We start from the raw sequence: 22,794 nt of genomic DNA on the forward strand, positions 1-22,794 counted from the left end.
GGGAATAGGGAGCAAATAAAATGATATCAGTGTGCTTTATAATGTGTAAATAAGTCATTATACAGACTTAACGGTGTGGTATTGTTAGTGTATATTCCACAGCCAGCAGATGGACAGACTGATCTAACACCATTCTTTATCCAGGAAGGTGACAGTATCAATTTCAATCTCTCAAACAACACAGATTTAGTGAGCTCTTATGATGTGTGAGAACTTCCCTCACATCAGCAGAACCTATGTGTAGATTTATAACAGCTATAGTTTATACAGTGACATATTATTTATATAGCATACAGGCATTCTGTACATGTGCATTTTAAAGATATTTGAAGTAAGCACCCAACTTTGTTTAATGTGAGCTTGTTTGATACAAATCTTTTCCTCTCTCATTATTGTTGTTGTTGGTAATTACATTTTCCCCACAGAGAGCACTGAGCATAATGCTACCTTTTCTTCCTGATTCAGGATCATTTAGATTGCTAAGGTATTCTGTTGGAACACAGAGTCTTAAGGCAGGGCTGTTGAGGGGCATGGTGCTGTTTGCTGCTACTTTAAATGATCTCACATCTTACACCAACGGTTTTTAATCCTGCCCTTCCCCCCCCCCCCGCCCCGCCTTTCTAGTTGTTAGCTCTTTTTTTTTTTGCTAGTATCATGTGCTTGCCTCTTTTAATCCATTCTCCTCTCTAATTTCCATTTACAATTTATGGTTTTTGGGCAAAAAAAAATTAAAATCTTTATGATAAACACTCAAGGAATATGATATAATGCATGAGGTTTGGTGCATGGGATTTGTGATTTCTTCTTTTTTTCAAGGATTTATTTTTGCTTTTTTTGTTAATTCCCTACAACTGGAGTCTCTCTGGGTGAATTGTTTTGCCCAACACCACCATTTTCTGTCTGCCTCAGTTTTCTTTAATAATTACCATTGATACTTAAATAGCTCGTTACCAGTTATTCAAATGCTTCCGCTTACATTGCCTCCCTTGATCCTCACATCATCATGAGAGGCAGCACATATACTATTTTTATATTTTACAGATAAGAAACTAATGCGTACGTAGTTGGAGGTTAGTCAGTAGATTTTAGACAGGGGTTGCAGCTGAATCTCCCAGGGAGGTATGACAGTCCAATTCCATAGGTCCGGGACAGGACGCAGATATATACGTATATGAAAACAATTCTAACGTGCATCACTTTCCCTGACCCTTTTCCCCAGGTTACAGAAAAACCAACAGTGGCTTAACATGTTCGTGTGCAACATTCGACTAGAGTCGAATAGTATCTCCCTGCCGCTGACTGCGGTGTTGCGACTTCACCCCACGAGCTCAGTGTTCCAGAAAGGAAGTTTAGGAAAGCAGATGTATATTTTTGTGTTTTTCAAGAATGAATAACAATAGGAAGTTTTTATACTTTAAAGTAATCATTTGTTTTAATTAAATGTAGCACCTTAACTGTATTTACTTAAAAATATAAATACTGTAATTATTTTCTGTGGATTTTTGACACATTTTGGAGAATAAACTTGAAATCAATTAACACAGTGAAAAGGTTAAACCTATGTTTATTATTGGTCCCATAACCAACTGATGTGGTGGTCAGAATAGTTCGCCCCCCGCTCTCCACCCCCCAATGTTACTTTACATGTTGAAAGAGACTTTGCAAATGTGATTAAGCTAAAGGTCTTGAGATGGGAAGGTTATCTGAATTATCCTGGGCTCCGTGTAATGACAAGGGTCCTTGTAAGAGGGAGGCAAGAAGGTCAAAAGGCAGAAGGAAATGGGACAACAGAAGCAGAGATTAGAATGATGTGTTTTGAAGATGAAAAAGGGAACCAGAGCCAAAGAGTGCGCAGGCGGCCTCTAGAAGCTGGAAAAGACAAGGAAACAGATCCTCCCTTGAAGCCTCCAGAGGAATGCAGCCATTGTCAACATTGTGATTTTAAGACTTCTGACCTCCAGATTTGTAAGGGAATAAATTGGTGTCGTTTTATTTATATTTATTTATTTATTTATTTATTTATTTACTTATTTTTAATTGGGGAACATTGGGGAACAGTGTATTTTTCCAGGACCCATCAGCTCCAAGTCAAGTCATTGTTTTCAATCTAGTTGTGGAGGGCGCAGCTCACTGGCCCATGTGGGAATCAAACCTGCGATGTTGATGTTATGAGCACTGAGCTCTAACCAACTGAGCCAGCGGGCCACCCTGATTGGTGTCATTTTAAGCCACTGGCAGCAAGAAAAAACTAACATAACTGAGAAGTATAAAATGCAGATTCCTAAGCCCCTCCCACAGAGATAAGGTTTTAGCAGAGCTGGGTGGAGTCCAGAGATGTGGGGTTAAACTAGTCCCTAGATTAGGTGATTCAGTGACCTGTGGTCCTGGAACCTCGCCTATAGTTACAAACATACCCATAAGGCCATTTATTTTTTTCCCTTAGAAGCCTAGAAGTGGGTAGTCCTGGCCTCAGTTCTCTTCCGCTCATCAGCTCAGTGACGTCATAGAGGACCCAGGCTCCACGTCATCCTATAGCCCACCTCCCCCAGCATGTGGGACTTCTGTCCTTAACCTTCTTCCAGCATGCCCACAAGACTGCAGGGACCACAGCCTCACAGCCAGGAAGGAGAGAGAGAGCTCTCCCTGCATGCCTGTGTGTCTCTCACTTTCTAAATCAAAGGAAAAATTCTTTCCCAGGGCTTCCAGCCAGCTTCCCCTTCCACCTAATTAGCCAGAACTGTGTCGCCAGCAACACAGGAGGCTCAACAGTAAGAAACCTCAAGTAACGTCTCATACCATTATCCTGTTCTTCTCCTGGGGAACCTTTGCATCCCCTCAAACAACACTTACCTCTCATCTAGCTGTTGCCTCCCTTCTCCAAGATGATCCTTTAGGGCCAAATCGTTGTACCTTTTAAATCACCTCATGTACCACCAGTGGCACCCTGCACTTTGGGGAAAAAAAAATGCACTATCTTATTTAATCTTTATAAACTGTGGGGTGGGTAACATTTCCCCTTTTTTACAGCTAAGCATCAGAGATTGAGAAACGCGACCATGGTTCCTAAGTGTCAGATCTGCCATAACCGTGAAGCTGAAGCTCTTAGCCATTACGCCGATTCAGTGGTTCTCAGTTGTTTAGTGTTAACACATTTTCAAAATAGTATTAGAATTTTTGACACATTTGAAGAGATTAAAAACTCAAAGCAACACCAAACAAATCAATCATTGCAATTCAGTCACCATCCTTGGAGAGAGGAATGACATGATCTTACTTTTGTTGTAAAAGCATCACTGGCCACTGTCTTGAGAGTACAGTCAGGGATCAAGAGTATTGCAATAATCACTTCCCATCTGACTCAAGGTAAAAGCCAAAATCACTGTGTCTGCTTATAAGACCCTCCACAGCCTGCCCTGCCTCTCCCTGTGCCCCCTCTCCTGCCATGCTCCCCCGCAGCTACTCCTCCCCTCCCTAGAAGTCCTTGAGCCCTCAGGCACGCTCCCTGCTCAAGGCCTGAGTCTTGCATTTTCTGTTCACTTGGCTTGAGTCTTCACCTCCTTCAGGTCTTTTCTCAAATGTCATCTTCTCAGTGAGGTTTTCTTAACCACCTCTTCAAAAGCACACCCCCACCCCACACATACACACCCAAGCACCCATTCCCTATCCTCCTTCCCTCTTTTATTTTCCTAGTAACACTTAATTGCTAATATACCATATAATTTACTGATTTATTCTGTTTTCTCTCTTACCCCTCACTAGTACATAAGAGTTACAACAACAGGGATTTTGCGTGTTTTGTTTGCTGCTACATCCCAGCTCCTAGAACCTAGGACACACTAGGCACTCAATAAATATTTGTTGAATGAATATATTTTTTTATGCACAGCTCTGATGAATTCTACAGGGTAAATTCTTAGAAATGAAATGACCATATTACAGGATATGGACATTTTAAAAGGTTTTGATACACATGAACAAACCCCGCCTTCCAAGCTTGAATCCATTTACTGTTGAACCTTAAACAATGCAGGGCTTAGGGCCATCAAACCCCGTCCCCTGCAGTCGAAAATCTGCATATAACTTTTGACTCCCTTCAATAGCCTACTGTTGACTGAAAACCATACTGATAACATAAACACATATTTTGTATGTTGTATGTATTATATGCAGTAGTTTAACAGTAAAGTAAGCTAGAGAAAAGAAAATGTTACTAAGAAAATCATAAGGAAGAGGAAATTCATTTACAGTACTGTACGTATTTATTGAAAAAAATCCACGTATAAGTGGACCCATGCAGTTCAAACCCGTGTTGTTCAAGGGTCAGCTGTACACGCTCATCAGTGGCTATGACAAAGCCCAGTCCACTCTGTTACCAGTTTTACATCTCTGTAGCCAGCTTGGTATGTGGCAGTTATATTTCTTTTTAATTTATATTTCTTTGATTAGGTCAATTTGTATTTTTTCCAATGATCATCAGCTTTTGTGCTTTGCTCACTTTTCTAATTTAGTTTTGATGTTTTCTAATTTAGTATTTTTTTCCTAATTAATACATAAGACCTCTTTAGGTTGTAAAGTTAGTATGTCTTTGTTATTATCTGTGTCGCAAATTTTTTTCCTAGTTTGTCATTTTTCTTTTGATTTTGCTTATGGTGTTTCTTGATATATAGTTTTTTTAATGTAATCCATTTTAACTTTATGGTTCTTTTGCTTTATGTTTGGAAAGGTCTTATCTACCTCTAAGATCAGTTTTATTCATTGGTAATTTTTTAAGTTCTTACATTTAAAAAAATATATATATTTTATTCTTTAGTTAATTTCTAGTGTTTTAGCATATTATGTGAGGCAAGAATATAATGTTCATTTTTTCCCTTAAATAGTAAACTTGTACACACCTTCCTTTCATACTATCAAGAAAGCCATCTTAAGAATATACTAAATCTTTATACTAAAATCTGTTTCAAGTTTTTCAGTGCAGATACATTTATATTTTTCTTTTGTCAGAACCCAACTCTTAATTATTACATCTTTTTTATGTCTTTTTTTAAATTTATTTTTTCATTTGTTGGTTATTTTAAATACATTTTTGGATCATTCTGTCAAGTTTAGGAATAGGTATAGCGTTAATGTCATAAACTAAAAATCAGATCGTGTCACTCACATCCTCATGAAAAGTCGTCTAGTGCCTTCTTAATGCCTTCAGAATATAAAGGCCAGACCACTTAATGGAGGATACAAAGCCTTCCTAGCAAAACTCTCTAGTCTTGTGTATTGCTACTCCCTGCCTGTGATTTACACTTCCGATCTGCACCCATATCCTATGCTCTCTCATGTCCCCACCTCTGCTGCTCCATCTGGTTTTAATGACCTGGACTAACTCCCACGTACCCTAAGATCCACCACCACTTCCCTGACCCCTTTCACACTGGCCAGGCCGTGCGTGTGTCCATTGTCACCCTGTGCATGGCTCTGTCACCATGTAACCCACTGCATCACAATGATTAGTTAGTCTTCCCCGTGAACTCAGGGGAGCACCTTTTGTTCATTTTGTATTTCTGGTACCTGGAGTGCTACCTGTCGTACAGAAGTAGGTGGTATAGATGGATTAGAGGAGAATATCCACAACTGGACAGAGGAAGATAGATTGTTGTAATAATCAAAGTGAAAGAAGATTAGAATCTTGACAAGGGCAGTTGATGGGGAAAACGGAGAGGAGGGGACATGTTTGAAAAGCATGTGAGAGAGAAAATTGACAGGACTTTGGTTAAATGTGAGGGGAAAGGAGAGGGAAGGTGCCTTGAGACTTGGATTTCCAGCTTAGACACCAGGAGTACCTCGTCAGTGCCTTAACCATATTTAGGCCTTGGGGAGGAGGGGCAGATTTAAGGAGGATGCTGGTAGGACAATTTCAGATGTGCCGTGAGTTGAAGACGCCTTTATGATACCCAGTGGAGATGTCTGATAGGCAATAGGATAGAAATAGGCTAATTATATACTTTTATTTTTCAAACCAGGACCCTTTTGAGATTGAAACAGGGTGCTATTAATAATTATACTAGGACAAGCATAAACTAGGAATGACCCTGAAAAACTGGAATATGTAGTCTCTCTTTATATGTAAAGGTCAGCTATGAAGCTTAAAGAGAAAGATCTGCAATGTGGTTAATGATTTGTGAATCATTAGCATATAGATACCCTGAGAGTGGGTGAGGTTGCCTCGGGAGGGTTTATAGGATGAGCAGAAGAGAAGAGGGAGCCAAAACAAAACCGTAGGGAGTGCAAACATTTATATAGTGATTATCAGCAGGCAAAATTCTTTCAAAACACTCGTGTCTCCAAATTTTCCTGAAGATTCTGATATCCTAACCAACCATCCCCATCCCCCACTCACCTTGGTAACCCTCTCTGGTCGCAAAGTGCAACTGGAGGTAATTTTTTAAAAATCGAGAACTATAGGTTTGTAGGGTGGGCAGAGGAAGAGGAGCCAGCAACAGATAAACAAGCAAAAACTACAAGTGGCCAGACAGATAAGAACCAGGAGACTATATAGTTTAGCCAAAGTTACTGAAAGAAATGGTTGGAGGTGGCCAGTAGTGTCAACGTGAAATGCTATAGAGAGGCTCAGTAAACATGAGGAACTGAGAAGCATCCATTGGCCTTAGCATTTAGGGGCACTGGTGCTCTTTTCTGGAGGTTGTCCATAGAGTTGTCCTGCAGGAGCCAGAGGAAGTAGGAGGGACTAAAGCCGTGAAGGGTAAAGATAGGAGTAGCCACCAACATAGCTGCTGTATTGAAGCAGGGGGAGGATTGTTTCTTGTTTTCAAAGTGAAGATAGAGAGCGCTGAGTCTGTAATTTATTGACTGCAGGAAGGAGCCAGTAGAGAGACAAAGGCTGAGTGTATAGGAGAGGGAAGAAATACCAGGCAGCAGTGATATCGAAGCTACTTTGCTCAGTCCCATTTCCTTGTCTGGGGTACCTGTGCTGTCTACACTTGAATGCCAACCAGTCTGTTCCAGTAGGAGTCACTTTGACTTTGAAAACCATCATTCAGATGTCTTTCTATTTGGTTAGCTTGGGTCTAGATTTTTTTCTCCCTCTTTTTCACTACAGACTCAAGATGGGGAGCCTTTGAGTAGAATATAAATTGATCTTCTGGTTTCATTGATTTGCTGAAATGTCCCTAGTAAAGTGTTGATAACCCATCAATCTAGATTTATGGGTTGATATGATATATCCTTATGATAGATTTAGAAACATAGACTGCAGATAGACATACCTTGTTTCCCCGAAAATAAGACCCACCCCAAAAATAAGCCCCAGTTAAGATTGTCAGCCAGATGGATGCATTTAGTACGTTATGACGATGTTCCAGAAGAAGATGACATGACTGTATTTGAATAAATGTAGATTGTTGTACATGAAAAAAATAAGACATCCCCTGAAAATATGCCCTAATGCGTCTTTTGGAGCAAAAATTAATATAAGACCTTGTCTTATTTTCGGGGAAGCACGATATTCCTTTAGAATATATACGACGTGGTGTTGTATGTATTAGAAGGTAAAGCGAGTTTTAAACTGAGAATTGATTTTGTTTCTTTAAAAACCTGCGTGAAGAAAAACGTATTAAAAAAAAAAGATGTTAAGTTTTGGAATAGAAACTGTTTTGTGTTCTGATCTGCTACCTCATAGTAAGAAGTTAGTGGTAAGGTTCACATCCTCAGAGGGAAGAAGGCAGGGACACCAGCAAAAGGAAAAGAGGCTTAATTGCTCTGCAAAGGCCCAAACATGCTCTGCAAAGTAAAGATTTCAGGCTTAATGTGCAGGGAACAAAAGGCCGTTGTGAACTGTGGACAAGAGTTGGTGAGAGTTTGTATTCTGCCCCTTTTTTCTGTGGGAGTTATTTCCTGTTGTTGACTAGCGTTCTTTATTTAGAACCACCTAGCTTCAGAATGCCTGCTAGCACGCAGAAAAGTGTGTATTTAAAATATAGGCTTATTTCAAGACAATCTCTGAAAAAAGGTCGCACTCCCTATGCACCGGGACAACACCACTTTCCCCAAGGTCAAGAGAATGAAGACAGGTGTGGGTTATATTCCTAAGGTGCCCATATCAAGAGACACAAAAGAAGGAAGAATCAAAATGTGTTTGGTGTAGCAGTCAGTGGTCAACTGAACACCACGTGAAAGATATTTCATGGGGGAAAGTGTGTTTCTGTTGTTGTTTTGTTGTTTTTAATCAACAACAAGATTTCACTTTTTAGTGCTAAATGTGATATTTGGCATATTGAGGAAGGAACAAGAAGCCTTCCATATTTTGTGAGGAAGCTTTTATCCTTTCTAGCTAGATAGAAATTAGCCTGGTAGGTGAGAAATATACCCTAAACACAGGCTTTAAACAAATTATTCTCTTACATTTGCCCTATCAGCTGGGCTTCCTATTAAGAACTTGAGTTTTATTGAATTTTATAAGAAAGTCTCTTATTGGGGGAGGGGGAGAGAGAGAACAGTTTATCAAAATGAGTGAAAGGAGTAAGTTATTACTGAAATAATGGGAAATCAATAAATGCATGAAATACAAATATTATTCAATGCTTTATTAATAGATATTAGAAATTGTAGGAAAAAACTTTATGAAGTTCTACTTCATGGGAACTATAAGGAAGAAAGAAAAAACATTTTTTAACCTAATAAAATCTAAAACAATAAATTCAAATACTTTATTATAATGTATTTATTTGCTTTGATGTTTTAAAAAAGAAATTAAACATTATAGATAAAATAGATGCCACCTGCGTGTGTCTCTCGGATTCCATTACCCTCCTCAGTTTACCCGAAATAACTACTTCCCTGAATTTTTTATCTCTAGTTTTTTATTCTATAATTGCATATGTGTGTATTTATAAACAACATATAACAATGTTTTGCATGTTTTAAAATATTTTGACTTCTGTCCTATAAATCTAGAATGGTTCAACTGTTGGGCTGGAGCTAGAGACTGATGCTTGCTCCTAAAAGCAATGGTGTGGATCTCTTAATTCTTGGATTCAGTTGGAGGGCTTAAAATCAGCCCTTGTGGCGGTATTTACACCACAGACATCAGCAAATGCTGCTGATAAGGACTTCTTTCCCCATTCCCCCCAGCCAGTTGTTAAACATTTGCTAGCATACCACTGGTTTTTAATTTTATTCCATCCTTGGGAGGATTGAGGAAATAGTCACTTGAATCATTTTCTGTAGGGCTTATTTTTTCATGGAACCTGGGTTGAGAAAGACTGCAGGTATGTGGGCAGGGTGTTTGCATCTCCAACTTTATTAGATGATGCCAAATTATCTCCAAAATGGTCATTCTGAGAGCTGTGAATTATCTCTTTATAATGTGCAGTTTTCTTATTACTGATGAAGTTGAGCATCTTTTCACATGTTGAACATTTGCGTTTCCTCTTTTATCCCTTTTTTAAATTGGGTTTCTATGGCTTTTAAAAAATTGATTCAGAATTCTTTATTTATTCCGAATACTACGAATTTTGTCAATTACATGAATCACATAAATCATTCAACCAGTCTTTAGCTTGCCTTTATCTTGTTTATATTATATTTTGTTTAATTTTTAATGTAATCAAAGTTACTGGTCTTTTTCTTTATGGTTTGTGCATTGGGTGTCTTGTTCTTAATAATTGTCAAAGTCTCTGCAGGAATCAGAATTCCACTATATGAGTCAACTAAAGAGACTTTAATAAAGGGCCTTTTTACAGAGATGTGACAAAAGTTGAAGCATGGAAGGTCAACAATAGGAGGAAGCTGTTGCTATCCTTAGGTCTAAAGGGGAAAGGGAAGAAATGCTGTTGCTAGAATCGATGAGAGTTGGCATTCTGGAGAAGGGGCCACCCGCAGAAGCCGTGGTTGTAGAGGGATGGGTACTGCTGTAACAAGGCCCAAAGCTGGAAGGAGCACAGGAGAAATACCCCAGCCTCTCTCCTCTCTGACCCACTGATCTCTTTCTGGTGCCTTCCTTTTGCTGAATCCAGTTGGAAGCTAGCTGGCAAAGGAAGGGGGTCAACATTTCAAGGCACAGGGCAAAACAGAGGCAAGCAAGAGAATGAATCTTAGGAGACAAACAATAATCACACATTCCTAATCCTGAGGCCATAAATACGGAGGGTGCCAAAAAAATGTATGCACATTTTAAGAAAGGAAAAAACTGTATTAAAATTTTAATACTCACTATATACTGATAACAAAAGATGAATACAAGTCATGTGTATACATTTTTTTTGGCACCCCGGGTATATATATCTTCCTATATTCTCTCCTAAGAGTTTTAAAGTTTTGTTTTACATATTTCGATTTCAGTTCACTTAATAGGTGTTTTTTTTCCTTTAAATATTATATACCTAATTTTGTTTTATTTTTCATGCAGGTAACCAAGTGGCCCATAACCATTTATTGAATAATGTATTTTTTCCCACTAATATGTAATCTTACCTTTGTCATATTTTACACTTCCATACATGTGTGGGTATATTTCTGCACTCTCAATTCTGTTCTGTTGCTCTCTTTATTTATTCCTATGCCAACTCCAGTCTGTTTTAATTACTAGAGCTTTATAATAAGCCTTGATATCTGATGGGACATGTCCCCCATCTTATTCTTTAAACTTATTATAGCTATCTTTTGCCCTTTGCTATTCCAGATGAATTTCTGGATTTGCTTTATCAGGTTCCATGAAAAAAAAATCGAGATTTAAGTTGGAATTGCATTTAATTTATTGATGAGTTTGCGGGATTGGTATTTATGTAACATTAAATATTCCGGTCCATAACTGCTATGGAGCCCCATTAATTCTGATCTTTTCACTTCATGAACTTTTAGAAAGGTTTCTATTTTCTCGCTTTTCATTTTTGGGTGTAATGTGAAAATAGTAATTCTGGAGTCTTTATCTTTATAGCTGTTAATTTTTATCACTAAAACTAAAATCTTGATGTTTAACAGTTCTAAAGTAGTAACAAATCGAAAATGGATTGAAAATGAATATCTGATTGATTAAAAAACTTTTCTACCTTCTGTAATTTGGACTTTAATTTCTTAAAGGACGTTAAAAGGAAATATAAATGGTGTTGAAATTACTAATATTATTCCCACAAAAGTTATTTATCTGCAGCCCCCGTATCGACTGTGCACACTGTATAATGACGCCAAATGAATCACAGTAGTCAATATCAGGGAATCTTTTTAAGTGAGATTTTTTAATTTGATGTGCCTCTTTTACATGTATATTTCCTTTTAAAAGAATCATCTTGAGGGATGATCAAATACATGCATTGTTTGAGCAAACAGAAGATCATAGAGTACCGTGTTTCCCTGAAAATAAGACCTAGCCAGACAATCAGCTCTAATGCATCTTTTGGAGCAAAAATTAATATAAGATCTCGTATTATATTATATTATATTATATTATATTATATTATATTATATTATATTATATTATAAGACTGGGTCTTATATTAATTTTTGCTCCAAAAGACGCATTAGAGCTGATTGTCTGGCTAGGTCTTATTTTTGGGGAAACGCGGAATATATTTATTTGTACCAGAACGGAATGGCAGTGGGCGTCTTTGCTATAGATGATATTCTCGTGGTATTTGCTGCCATCCACTCTCCTTTCTAAATTTGGTGTTACAGATTCAACTTCTGTTTTTAAAAAGGGAAGTTACATATAGCTCATTCACACTATTATTTTCTCCTTAAAAGCCAGTTTCTCTGATAATTGCCCATTTAAGGAGTTTCATATAAATCAAACAAGACAACAGTTATGAAACAAATATTACTTAGCAAGATTAAATCTTTTGTTCAATATTTAAACATGTTTAGAAAAACAATTATCTGGTTACACAGTATCTAACTGGTGTTGGTGATTATCTGAGATGCTTCCCTTAGTTTCTTCGTGCTTGACTTCACACTGTACATTTCTGAGATTTTAAATATAAAAAATTTTAAATTAAAAAATATATTGTTTCAATTTAAAGCATGAGACAGTATTATTGGACAGTTGGAAAATTTTGGAAAAGTCTTGCTTATTCTGGCAATAGGTTTTTTAAAACAGTTCTACACTGGTGACTAAAAGAAAAGAAAAAGTCTACACCGTCTTACTTAAGTGTTACCTTTCTTTCAGGAAACCAATAAAAATTCAGCGTGGCAAAGAGCTGATTCCTTTTTAATTGTATATTATATTTACATTTAAACTATGTTCTCTGTCCACATGTTTCTTCTAATGACACCACATAGCCTGAACTTAGATGCATTTTCAGGGCATCTGTACACATTAAAACTTTGAATTTTTTTTTAATTTCTCAAAGTAGAATTTTTATAGCTAGGACTTCAAAAAATGCTTGAAATATGTAATTTGTATTCCCCAAATCACCATACTTCTCTTAAATGACCTTTTCACTGATAGGTAATTTAAAGGTACACAATCCTAGATGGTTTCTATAATAGACATGAGAATATATATATAGCAGAAAATAGAATTTAGTCTAGCCAGCCATATATATTTGCTTGATTTTGAAACAAAAGACAGTTTGGTGGGGTGGCTGGTTAGCTCAGTTGGTTAGAGCATGGTGCTAATAACATCAAGGTTGCCGGTTCGATCCCCACATGGGCCACTGTGAGCTGTGCCTTCCTTAAAAAAAAACAGTTGGCATTAGAGTAATCCTTTTGAAAAAAATAAATTTTCCTGTCATCATTTTGCCAAGTTTTTCTGGAAATGAATATTGGTTGATAATATTCAGAACGTTTGATTATTGGCATGTTTTTATATTTCATGACTAGGAAGGTATGGAGGTGATAAAGGTAAATTGTCATTTGAACCATTCAAGTAATCACTGAAACTTTGGATAGGCAAATCTTTTTTACCCATAATTATCGAATGCTCCTCTGTATTTAAATATGATTTAATTGAGAATTTTATCTCTTAAACTAAGTAGGAAGATAAAATCTTTATAAAGAAGTATGGCATGATTTCCATCTCAAATTTTGATTGTCATTATTATAGGAATAAAAAAAAAATCACCTTTCTAGAAACCATTAAAAAAAAAAAAAAGAAGTGCAGTCTGGTTGAATTATGGCAATAATTTATCTGCAAGGTTGTTCCCCCAATAGTGAGGCTGTATAGATTAACTCTTAACAGTAAGTACTTTGTGAGTGCCCGTTATTCCTTTTAACTGTGTTAAACCCAAATGGTATATTTTAGAAATGCTGAAAAGCAGTTATAAGTAGAATACAGTATCACTCACAGTGACCCTTCTCACTATGAAGGTTCCCAAATACTGCTTAAACTGTGTGTGTGTGTGTGTGTGTGTGTGTGTGTGTGTGTGTGTGTACACGCAGAGCTTAGTGAAAGGGTAATGAAAGGAAAATTTTAGCAGGAAAGATTAACCCTTTGAGTTTATGAAGCTGTGGTAAACTTGTTAGTATTCCTCAATGTATTCATTCAGTGAGTATTTACCAAATACTACTGTGTCAGGTGCTATTCTAGAGGCTAGAGATAGAGTGATGACACGAATGACAGTTTTATGAACCATATTGGAAATGAGGGAGGGGTTGGAGGGTGTGAGAAGTTTTATTTCTTTTTTGTTGTTGTGATGCGTGTGGGTTATTAATTCTGTGGGTTAAAATATGGTGCCAACAAAGCCAAGGACAGGCAGGGTTGGAGTTCTTTGGGTGAGATATAGAATTGTTGTTATTTCGTGACTCTAGGGTAGGGTTGAAGCAAAGTGGTATCCAGATTCCAGCACAGCACCTCTTTCCTGGTGGCCTCTGCATGTTAACTCTGTACTTCCTGTCTATAAACCACCACCACCACCCGCTTCTTGAGGAGTTCATACTTTCTCAAGACACTCGTCTTGAGTCTTTTGTGGCTTCTACAAAATATATCAGTGAACGTTAGAAACCTCGCAGTCTCCAGACCTTCTTTGTCCCTGGGAGTCGGCTTGATAAAGGAAGAGTTCAATTGGCAGGTCCTTCTCCGAGCCTCTGTTTACTCATCTGTAAGATGTGGGAAATAGTACATGTCCTGTGTATGGCACAAAGAAGGTGTTATGAAGAGCAAACAAGTGAATCCATATGAAAATGCCGTGTAAACCATCCTGCTTCTAAATGTTGGGGTGGTGTATTACAGATTTCACAGCTAGGTGATTTGAACCATAATAGGTAACAAATCCAGGAGACTGCTCCAATCTACCTTCCGGATATGAAAAATAATTCAAAGAACATATCCAATTGAAGAGAGCCTATTGTCATTATTTGTACTTCTACTCATTTCTTTTCGAAATATGTGAAGGTGAGGTTGATTTCATATCCTTCCAGTCTGAGCAGATTATCTCATTTGTGCCCTAAAGCTCCTCCATGAAGGTAGGTAGTCCCCATTGTAGGCACTTTTCATAGACTCCTAGCTCTGGGGAGGGGCTACAGAAATCTTTGAATCTGAGCTCCTCCTTCTGTGGGGTGTGGAAGCAGCCCCCCTGTGATTTTCAGGGTCTGAATCAGCCTCACCACTGATTATAGCTGAGGAACTGAACCCGAAATCCCCTGACCAAAAACCTGTGCTCTTTTCATTGGAACCTGTGCTGCTCTCAAGTCTGTGACATGGCAGATTAAGAAACGAAAACGTCAACAACTGATCCTGAATTAAGTGATTTATTTGTACAGGATTTTCAAATTCCTACTCCAGTCGTCTTCATGTCACCAAGCTGGTTCCCAGGGACAAAGTGATCTGGAGGTTGTGCTATTTGTAACCTCCACTAATGTTTTCTATGGAAGCCAGGAGTGCTGAGTGTCTTGAGAAGAGTATGAACTCCCCAACAAGGGTGGATGGTTTCTAGACAGGAAATACAGAGCCAACATGCAGAGGCCACCAGGAGGGTACTGCTGTGTGGGGAACTGGGGACAAGGACAGATGTTTCTGGGAAGCGACCTCCAGTCTTGGTGCAGTGGCATCTGGTAGGAAGGGAACGCTGGAATTGTCACGAGGAAAGGCCTTCACTTTCCATCTGAGGAGAGAGTGAAAACAAAAGCTGGAGTCTTTAATGGGGGCTGCTCCCAATTGGACCTCACAATTTATCTGGGGATTTTAACGGAAAATAGTGGCAAATGGAATGGGAAGGAAACTAATACCTAATAGAAGCTGTCTTCTCTAGTAATGGTCAGAAGGAACTAATCAAAAATACTAGAGAAAAGAAAATGATTTTAAAAGCATTTTCTTCAAATAGTATCAAGATTTGGATCCAAATTAGAATTTAAATATTGTCATATTTTTAAAAGAGAAAAGGCACTATCTCTAAGAGAAGAATGACCGTCTCTTGGAACATAAAAAGTGTCATTGCAAAGCAGTTCGGTAACAATAAGGAAACTTTCTAAAAGCAGCTCTTCACTGGAGGTGAAGTTCTACTGTGTGAAGCATGACTTCAGGGAGAAGCAGGGAGAAAAAACCTGACAAAAGCAGGTGGAAAAAGAGATGGAGAAGAATTTGCAGAAGTAGATGAGTTCACTGCTTCTTTGGTACAGTGAAGTCTTAACTCACTAGTGGCTGAAAAGTACTAAACCTGTCTGTACTATGTTTGTGAGAGTATTTAGCTTTCCAAATCACTGTATCCAGTCCTTGATAATCAGGTGATGTGACTTCCGGAGCTTTATTTTGAAGATGTATTAACAGTTTTCAGTTATTGGTGAATGGGAAGTCCACATTTGGTTAGGAGCTCTGTATTTTCCATGAAAAGGTTATTTAGCACAGCTGGCTATGCAGTGTGTTTCATAACTGAAATGTGTACCTTTTTTTTTTTTTTTTTTGCCATAAGACCAATGTTTTCACGGTATATAGATGGATGATTTTTACCAATATTTCATGTGGAACCTGAAAGATAAAATATAATAAAGGTGAAAGAAAAGTTACAGTTTGAAAACTGTTTTAAAGTCTGTTTCTTAGTTTATGTAGCCAGCTTGTGCTTATGTCATTTCTTTGGTGCATGCTAATTAAGTGCTAAAAGTGGTCTTCAGTTAGTGCAGTAGTCTAGTAGTTTGCAAGATGTGAGGGCACAGAAACTTTCAAGAGAAGCAGTGATGTGCAAACTAGTACCCAAAACTACAAAGCAATGTTGAGAAGTACCTCTCTGAAATAAACTCACGAGTAGTTTTTAAAATTACCAGCACCGTTCTATACTTAGAAAAGCAATGCTTTTCTCCCTGAACAGGTATGTTCCTGATATTTAAATGTGGATGACTGGCCTAATTTCTTATATATGAAAGTGCGAGGGAGAAACTTTAAGCTCTGAATCTTGAGGGTAGGATTATTTTAAATGGGCTTTTAAATGTTCCAAAGAGTGAAAGAGTGAAAATTGCACTTAAATGTTCACTAAACATTTCTTTCTCGTTTGCTAGGAATAAACAATATAAATTTTTTAAACCAGGCCATTGCATACTGAAAGGGGGTTGATTTCAAAAGTTCTGGGAGGGCCTTTCCTTATCCTGGTGGACTTGGATTCCCAGGGCCAGCCCTGGGCTAGGCTGTGGGGACTTGGCCTGGGGGGGGGAGGGGTGTTCACCACCTGGTGTTGGACCACAGCAGCAGCTGCTGGAGCTGCCACTTCATGCTTTGACTTATTGGTGAAAGATGCCAGAATGTAAAAGTGGGGAAGTGGGACTCGTTTATAACATGTGCACTGATGGGATGTTACAACCTTCAAAAGTGTGGAAAGGTGAAAATTATTGAATCCCAAAACTCAAGTTGCTTCTTAAGAACTCAAACTGTTACTGAGCATGTACAGAATACGTGCTTTAGCAGAATCACATGGCCACTTGGAGACACAAAAATAGTCACTTTGATCTTAGTTCTTTTTGTACAGGAACACTGCATTTGGGAATCGATTTGCTAGAAAAGATCCAAGTGTCACAAAAATTCTGCAAGTCTAACTTGCTGCTGACTTCAATTCATGAATAACAGTTTAAATTCATTTTAAATTCAACAGAGCCTCTGGCCTCCACTACAAAGATATCACAGGAAGAGATTATTGCAGCTTCTATTTCAATGGCTTTTCCTTAAAGTGAGCGCTGAAAGTACAAGTGAGTGGGTGGTTAGGAAACTGTTAGTAGTTAGTGTCGTCTCTAAAAGGCAGAACTCTGGAAATGAAAACTATCTTGGCTTCTCGGCAAAATGTTTGAATGCTGTGCCACCCAGGCACAAACTGAGCAGAACGTGCAGAAGCCTCTGAGCACACTTCCATGATGTGCAATTTGGAACACCGTTATAATGAGAGTTTCCAAAGATATCCACGAATAATTAATTAGCTGTTGGCAATGGTTATATTTCAAGAAAAATCTGTATAAGATTTTAATTATGCTGAGGGTCCAGCAAAAAACCTTTTTCATTGCCCTTAAAGATAAAACAGAAGCAACGTTTTAGCCCAGGTTTAATTTTCAATACGATCATCAGTTTGATTGATAACAAATCATTACGGAACAGTTCAAATAGAGATAAACTTGTCTTGATGTTAACGACTTATAATCACCTTTATGTTAGGTCTTAAAGCTTTATTATCCTTAAATATAACCAGCATAGTGGACCACTAAACACCGAAGTGATCTGAGGTATTGATTGGAGGGCAGCCAAAATTTTAAGGTGCCTGAGTTATTTTTTGTAATAGCTTTACACTGAACACGCATGTTATTTTTTAAATACAATAATTTTTATTTTCCAGGGGAGCTGGCTCTCTTTTTCCTACTGCTTTTTAAAATTCGCACCATTTAGGCATAGACACAGCCTCTCCCAATAAGCAGAGCAGAAGCTTTCTTAAGGAGAGGGAAAAGGCTATCAACGTGAAACTTCTGAGCAGAGGACGGAGCCTCTGGCCTCCCTGCGTCTCCAAGCCTGGCTTCCCTATCTGCGTGGGCTCCTTTCAGGGCCAGCTACCCGCTGCCGGGTCTAGATCGCGGCGCAGCCGGCCACGAAGGATGCAACTCGGTTCTTTCCGTCCTGCTCGGAAAGTACTGTTGACTTGGTGACCCATTTTGAGTGTTGAGCCAAGGCCACCGCGCGCATGGGGCATTTTCTAGCCCCGACTCTAGCTGGAGCCCCCATCCTGCCATTCGGAGATCTTTGCGGGTCACTCGTGAGTCCTGAGACGGAGGCGTCGGGGAGTGTCCCAGCTGCGGACGCGGCCGCCCGTGCCCTCCCGGGACTCCAGTTTCGAAAGCCCTGCGGGTAGCGTGGACGGTGCGCCTCGGGGTCGTATTTTTGCCCCCCCCCACCACCCCCGCGGGACCCTGCCCGCACTGCTGACCGGCCCCAAGTTGCCGAATAGCTCAAATGCTTGTCATATTTGCGGTCGCGCGACTCAGCAGGCTGTGCGCGCGCTGCACTCGCCGCCGCCTTTGTCACTAGCCGCTCCGTCATTTGCATGAGTATTCTCTAGAGTGTGAGGGGATTATTGGTGGTTAGTAATGGTCCCCTGGCCCGAGTGTCTCTTTTTCTCTCCCCTTCTCTTTAAGCCTTTCCTTAAGAAAAAATAAAGGGTGCGCCAGCCAGAGAGGGAGCCGTGGGCCGCGCTGCCAACCGGCGTCTCGCGTGCTCCGCCTGCCCCTTCCTGCTCCTCTGGCTGCCGGGGCCCCGCTCGGCATTTATCGCGCCTCCCGGGACCGCCGGGGGAGGGGGCGGGGCCGGGCCGAGGGGCGGGGCCGCGTGGTTGAGGGGCGGGGCCTGCTGAGCCCGGGGCCGCAGCTTGCGGGAGGCTCGCTGGCCGCACGTCACTCCTGCACGGCGAGTGCTGGAGCACGAGCTGCCGCTCTCTCGGTCAGGGCGCCCCCTCCGCCCGCCTCCAGCTTCCTCCTCCGCTGCCTGTCGCCGCCGCCTCCTCCTCCACCATTGTATAATGCTCCGAGCGCACAGGCAGAGGACGGCGGAGTCTTAGCTTCGGTCTCGCCTCCTGCCCGCTCCCCGGCGCCACCCTCGGGCCCCCGGAGCGAGGGACTCCGTATGGAGCGGGAGTAGCTTGAGGAGTGGGCAGAAACCCCTCCTGATGCGTTAGTTCCCAGGTGGAGCTGCATGTGGTAAGTTCTCCCGGCGCCAGGCGGGAGGGGATCCTCGGATGCGCTGGGCTCCCGATGAGTGGGGGGCGGCGTTGGGACCTGGCCAAGGGCCCGGAGAGCCGGGAGGGCGGAGAAGGCCCCCGAGCGGCCGCGAGGGTCGCGGACGCCTCCTCCAGAAGAACCTGGGCTGGAGCAGGTACCCGGAGGAGCGCTCCCTCCCGTTGCTTCCCGGCCTCGCGCCCTTGGACCTCCGGGGCGAGGGCCGGGGACCCCCAGCGTACGAGTGCAGATCTGCTGGGGGAAGGGCAGGGGACGGGCAGTCACGGATGGGGTCAGGAGGGGGTCGGGAGCCAACCAGAGCCCAGCAGCGGGGCCGAGGGAGCTTGGAGCTGTCGTTTTTACAGCTGGGATGTGTGTGCGTGTTGTGGCGGTTGTGTTGTTGTGAATGTGCGAGACTTTTTTTTTAAAGGTTTGGATTGCTGCCGCGAAGGCTGCTTCACTTTTGAGTTCCGTGGCTGGGTTTGCATCTAACTTGCTATAGTGTGTTTCTGTGAGTTTTCCTGTGGTTTTGGCTTAAAAACATCCCTCTCCACCCTCTTTCGCCCGTGCGCAAGTGAATTGATTTTTAATGTATATGTATATTAAACTTAATGTTTCATGGTTTTTAAGTTAGAAATCTAAAAGTCATCTTGGTGGTTACTGCCTATGACTGAAAGGGAGGGGGCTGAGGGGAGCCAGCTGTCCCAAGCCCTGGACTTTGTACCATTAAGACAGAGGGTGCTGTCAGAGGGCCATTGCATCGAGAGAAAATCATAAATTGTTCTTATTTTTTTCCCCTTGGTCATGAGTTACCTTACCTTTAGCAGAAGTAATAGTAATAGATTGAGATGGGAGTAGAGTTTTTGGGTTTAGTCTTAAGTTTCACGAAAAGGTTAGATATAATTTGTCTTCCAATAGCTTTAAAGCTGGGTAGTTTCCGGATGTTTCAGGAGGTGGAAAGTAAGTTTTTACAGGCACTGAATGAGGAAGGTCAGTCAGCACGGTGAGATATTCAGCCTCAGATTATAGCAGTTTTTATTTGAATCGAATTGAGCAGCCCCAGTTGGTCTTAAGAAAGATAGTGAGTAAATGTTTTCAAGCTTTATTCATGAAATACGCTTTTTGATTTCCCAATATATGTTAAGAAACCTCCATAACGTGTGTAAAGAGCCTAGAAGTTGTAGTAGCCAATAGGATTCCCGAGGCCTTAAGTGTTCAAAGTAGCCTTTTATAATTAGGGACTAGTCTCTGACAAGAGTGAAGTGGGCTCTTGGCTCCACTCAACCCCTGGAGGACAGTCCACCTGAGAGCCTCTGGGTTGTTTTGCTGATGGGGGTGGGGGCGGGGGGGGGAGGTTGGGAATAGTTGCTCAGCTAACCAGAAGGCATGTCTCACCCCAAGAGCTCCTCCCATTCCTCCCCCTTTTTATAGCAGTCTATTCTGATTTGAGTGTGCTAGGGTGTGCTGTGAGGATGAAAATACCCATCCTAAGATCCTAGCTTCTGGCAGGAACAAGAATAGCTTGTTCATGGATCTCTGCTTTCCTGTTCATTTTATCAATTTGTGTGTGTGTGTGTGTGTGTGTGTGAGAGAGAGAGAGAGAGAGAGAGAGAGAGAGAGAGAGAGAGAGAAATGTTAGCAAGTTTTCCTTTAGCTTCATTGATTTACTAAGAGGTATTATATGTTAATGTAAAGTTGTTTATATTCATCAAGTTTAGTACCCTTTAAAATAATTTTTACTTCTTTCTCCTCCTCCTAATAAAAATGTGTATAACTATGTTGCTCTTAGATGAGAAATCTTATGAAATGGATTTGACAGCCTTTGTGTGTTTATTTTGAACATTCAGCTCTGATCCTTGCTTTATTACAACAGGTAGAAGAGAGGACTCACATTTTATAATACCAACCAAGTGTAGACAAGAGGTGTCCTAGGGAACAGTTTTATTGTCAGGCAAGTGTCACAGCTTCTTAGGTAACAGCTGCTCAAGCTTGTTTCCCTTTAAAAGCTAAGAGAAGGATATTAACTCAGATTTAGAAAATCTTTCGACTCCTATTTTCTGAACTGTCCCCCTTGAAAGCTTTTTAATTTAATTCAGGAGCTAAAATATAAATTTTACTCAGTTGCCATGCACTGATTATTAATAATGAGCATAGTAAAATAATATATATTATGATATTTTTAAACTCACTTAAATTTGTGTAGCAACTGATGGCTTTTGGAACCCACTATTTTAAACAGTGCTCCAGTGGCAGAACAAAAGTTACACTACTTTAGAAATGTGCACACACACACAAAACAGATCAAAAAGGTGTAAGGGGAGATTGAAGACACACACATATACACATATATACAAATACTTAGATTTTTTTTCTGTCAAAGTATCAGGTTACAAATTATCAGTATTATACTAAAAGTTTACCCTCAGCCAAAATGTTTTATACTTTAGTAGCTAAGAATGCTAAAAGCTACAATACACACTTTTTTAGAGGACTGTTTTTTTCCTGTGGTTTCTTGTTCAAGAACACTAGTAAAAGCATTAAGTTTTATCTTATATTTCATTTATATCAGAAAATTCAAGATGACTTTGTCTATATTTTATATAGATTTAAATAATACATAGTTAAATATGGTATTTACGAGTGTGAATTTTAATTCATTTGTAGACTTTTTTTAAACGTTTACTTTTACAGAAATTTCATATTTACTGTTATGGCATATCCTGAAGGAGACAGCTATAGCTGCATTAGTTTCTTGGCCAAGGAGGGGGAGCCAGGGGTGGGAAAGGACTGACTGACTCTTTCTCTGATTACTGAGTCTAAAGATCAGATGTATGCTAAAGGCACCATAGGGCAAGCTCCAGTTTTAAGTGAAAATGGCTTGCAATAAAGGGAACAGCCACCTTAATAGGTCTCTCCATTAATTAATACAGCAGAACATGAAAATCTAAAAATGCTGTGGCCGCTGCATATGCACAAATCATACATTTTCTATCCACTGTTAATAATCATTCGTTAAACAATTGGCAGAAACCCACAAGCTAGGACTGCTGCTTAAGTTTGTGGATATTTCATTTAGTTTTAATATCTTCGAAGGCAAGAGCTACTACTAACCAAAGTTGGCGTTTCTCTTTTTAAAAAGTGTTGTCTCCAATGGCTAGTGCACTTGGTATTAAAGGCAGACTTCTGCCCTCTGTGCAGATGCTGGGAAACACTGTGAACAGACCTGTCCCCTGGAGCACCCGTCACTCATTGTGTGGAGCAGTGTCTTTCTCCATGAGCACTATGTGGCAGTTCATTCTTTGTATGAATCTGTGAATGGCATATGTCAGGCCAATAAGACAACATTCCTATTCTGGGTCATCATTGATGCCGTGTTTTTTGTTTTGTTTGTTTGTTTTTCTTGAGGATCATAGGACAAACAAAACATGCTTGGCTGTCTAAAAATTTTCGTTGAAATACAAATAAAGATTGAAAACTAAACACATCACAGTATCTTTGAAAACGTGATTTCTAATAAGACAAAACAGATGCTTATCATTTGAACAAGCACTGCCCACGGACGTTGCAAACTCCCTTTTGGAAATTCTCTCTTTGTGGTCTGAGGGCTCCTAAATCTGGAAAGGCTCATTTGTCTCCTCTCAAGGTCTTCTGTCTGTCATCTGAACTTCACTGGCAATACCTGCCAGG

General features: G+C 40.1%; 1 protein-coding gene across 2 annotated transcripts in view; it reads left to right on the plus strand.

Annotated features, from left to right (window-relative positions):
* The window catches only part of SERTAD2 (SERTA domain containing 2), a 103,384-nt gene that overhangs the window by 61,951 nt on the left and 18,639 nt on the right, over positions 1 to 22,794 (plus strand). The window contains exon 1 of one of the 2 annotated variants that reach the window (XM_033124974.1): positions 18,797 to 19,089. The exons of the other annotated variant lie outside the window; for it this stretch is intronic. The gene's annotated coding sequence lies outside the window, so the exon portion shown is untranslated. Of the gene's footprint in view, positions 1 to 18,796; positions 19,090 to 22,794 lie in introns of those variants that run through there. 2 annotated transcript variants of the gene reach the window in all.

The sequence above is a fragment of the Rhinolophus ferrumequinum genome, chromosome 13, assembly GCF_004115265.2.
Source record: "Rhinolophus ferrumequinum isolate MPI-CBG mRhiFer1 chromosome 13, mRhiFer1_v1.p, whole genome shotgun sequence".
NCBI lineage: Eukaryota > Metazoa > Chordata > Mammalia > Chiroptera > Rhinolophidae > Rhinolophus > Rhinolophus ferrumequinum.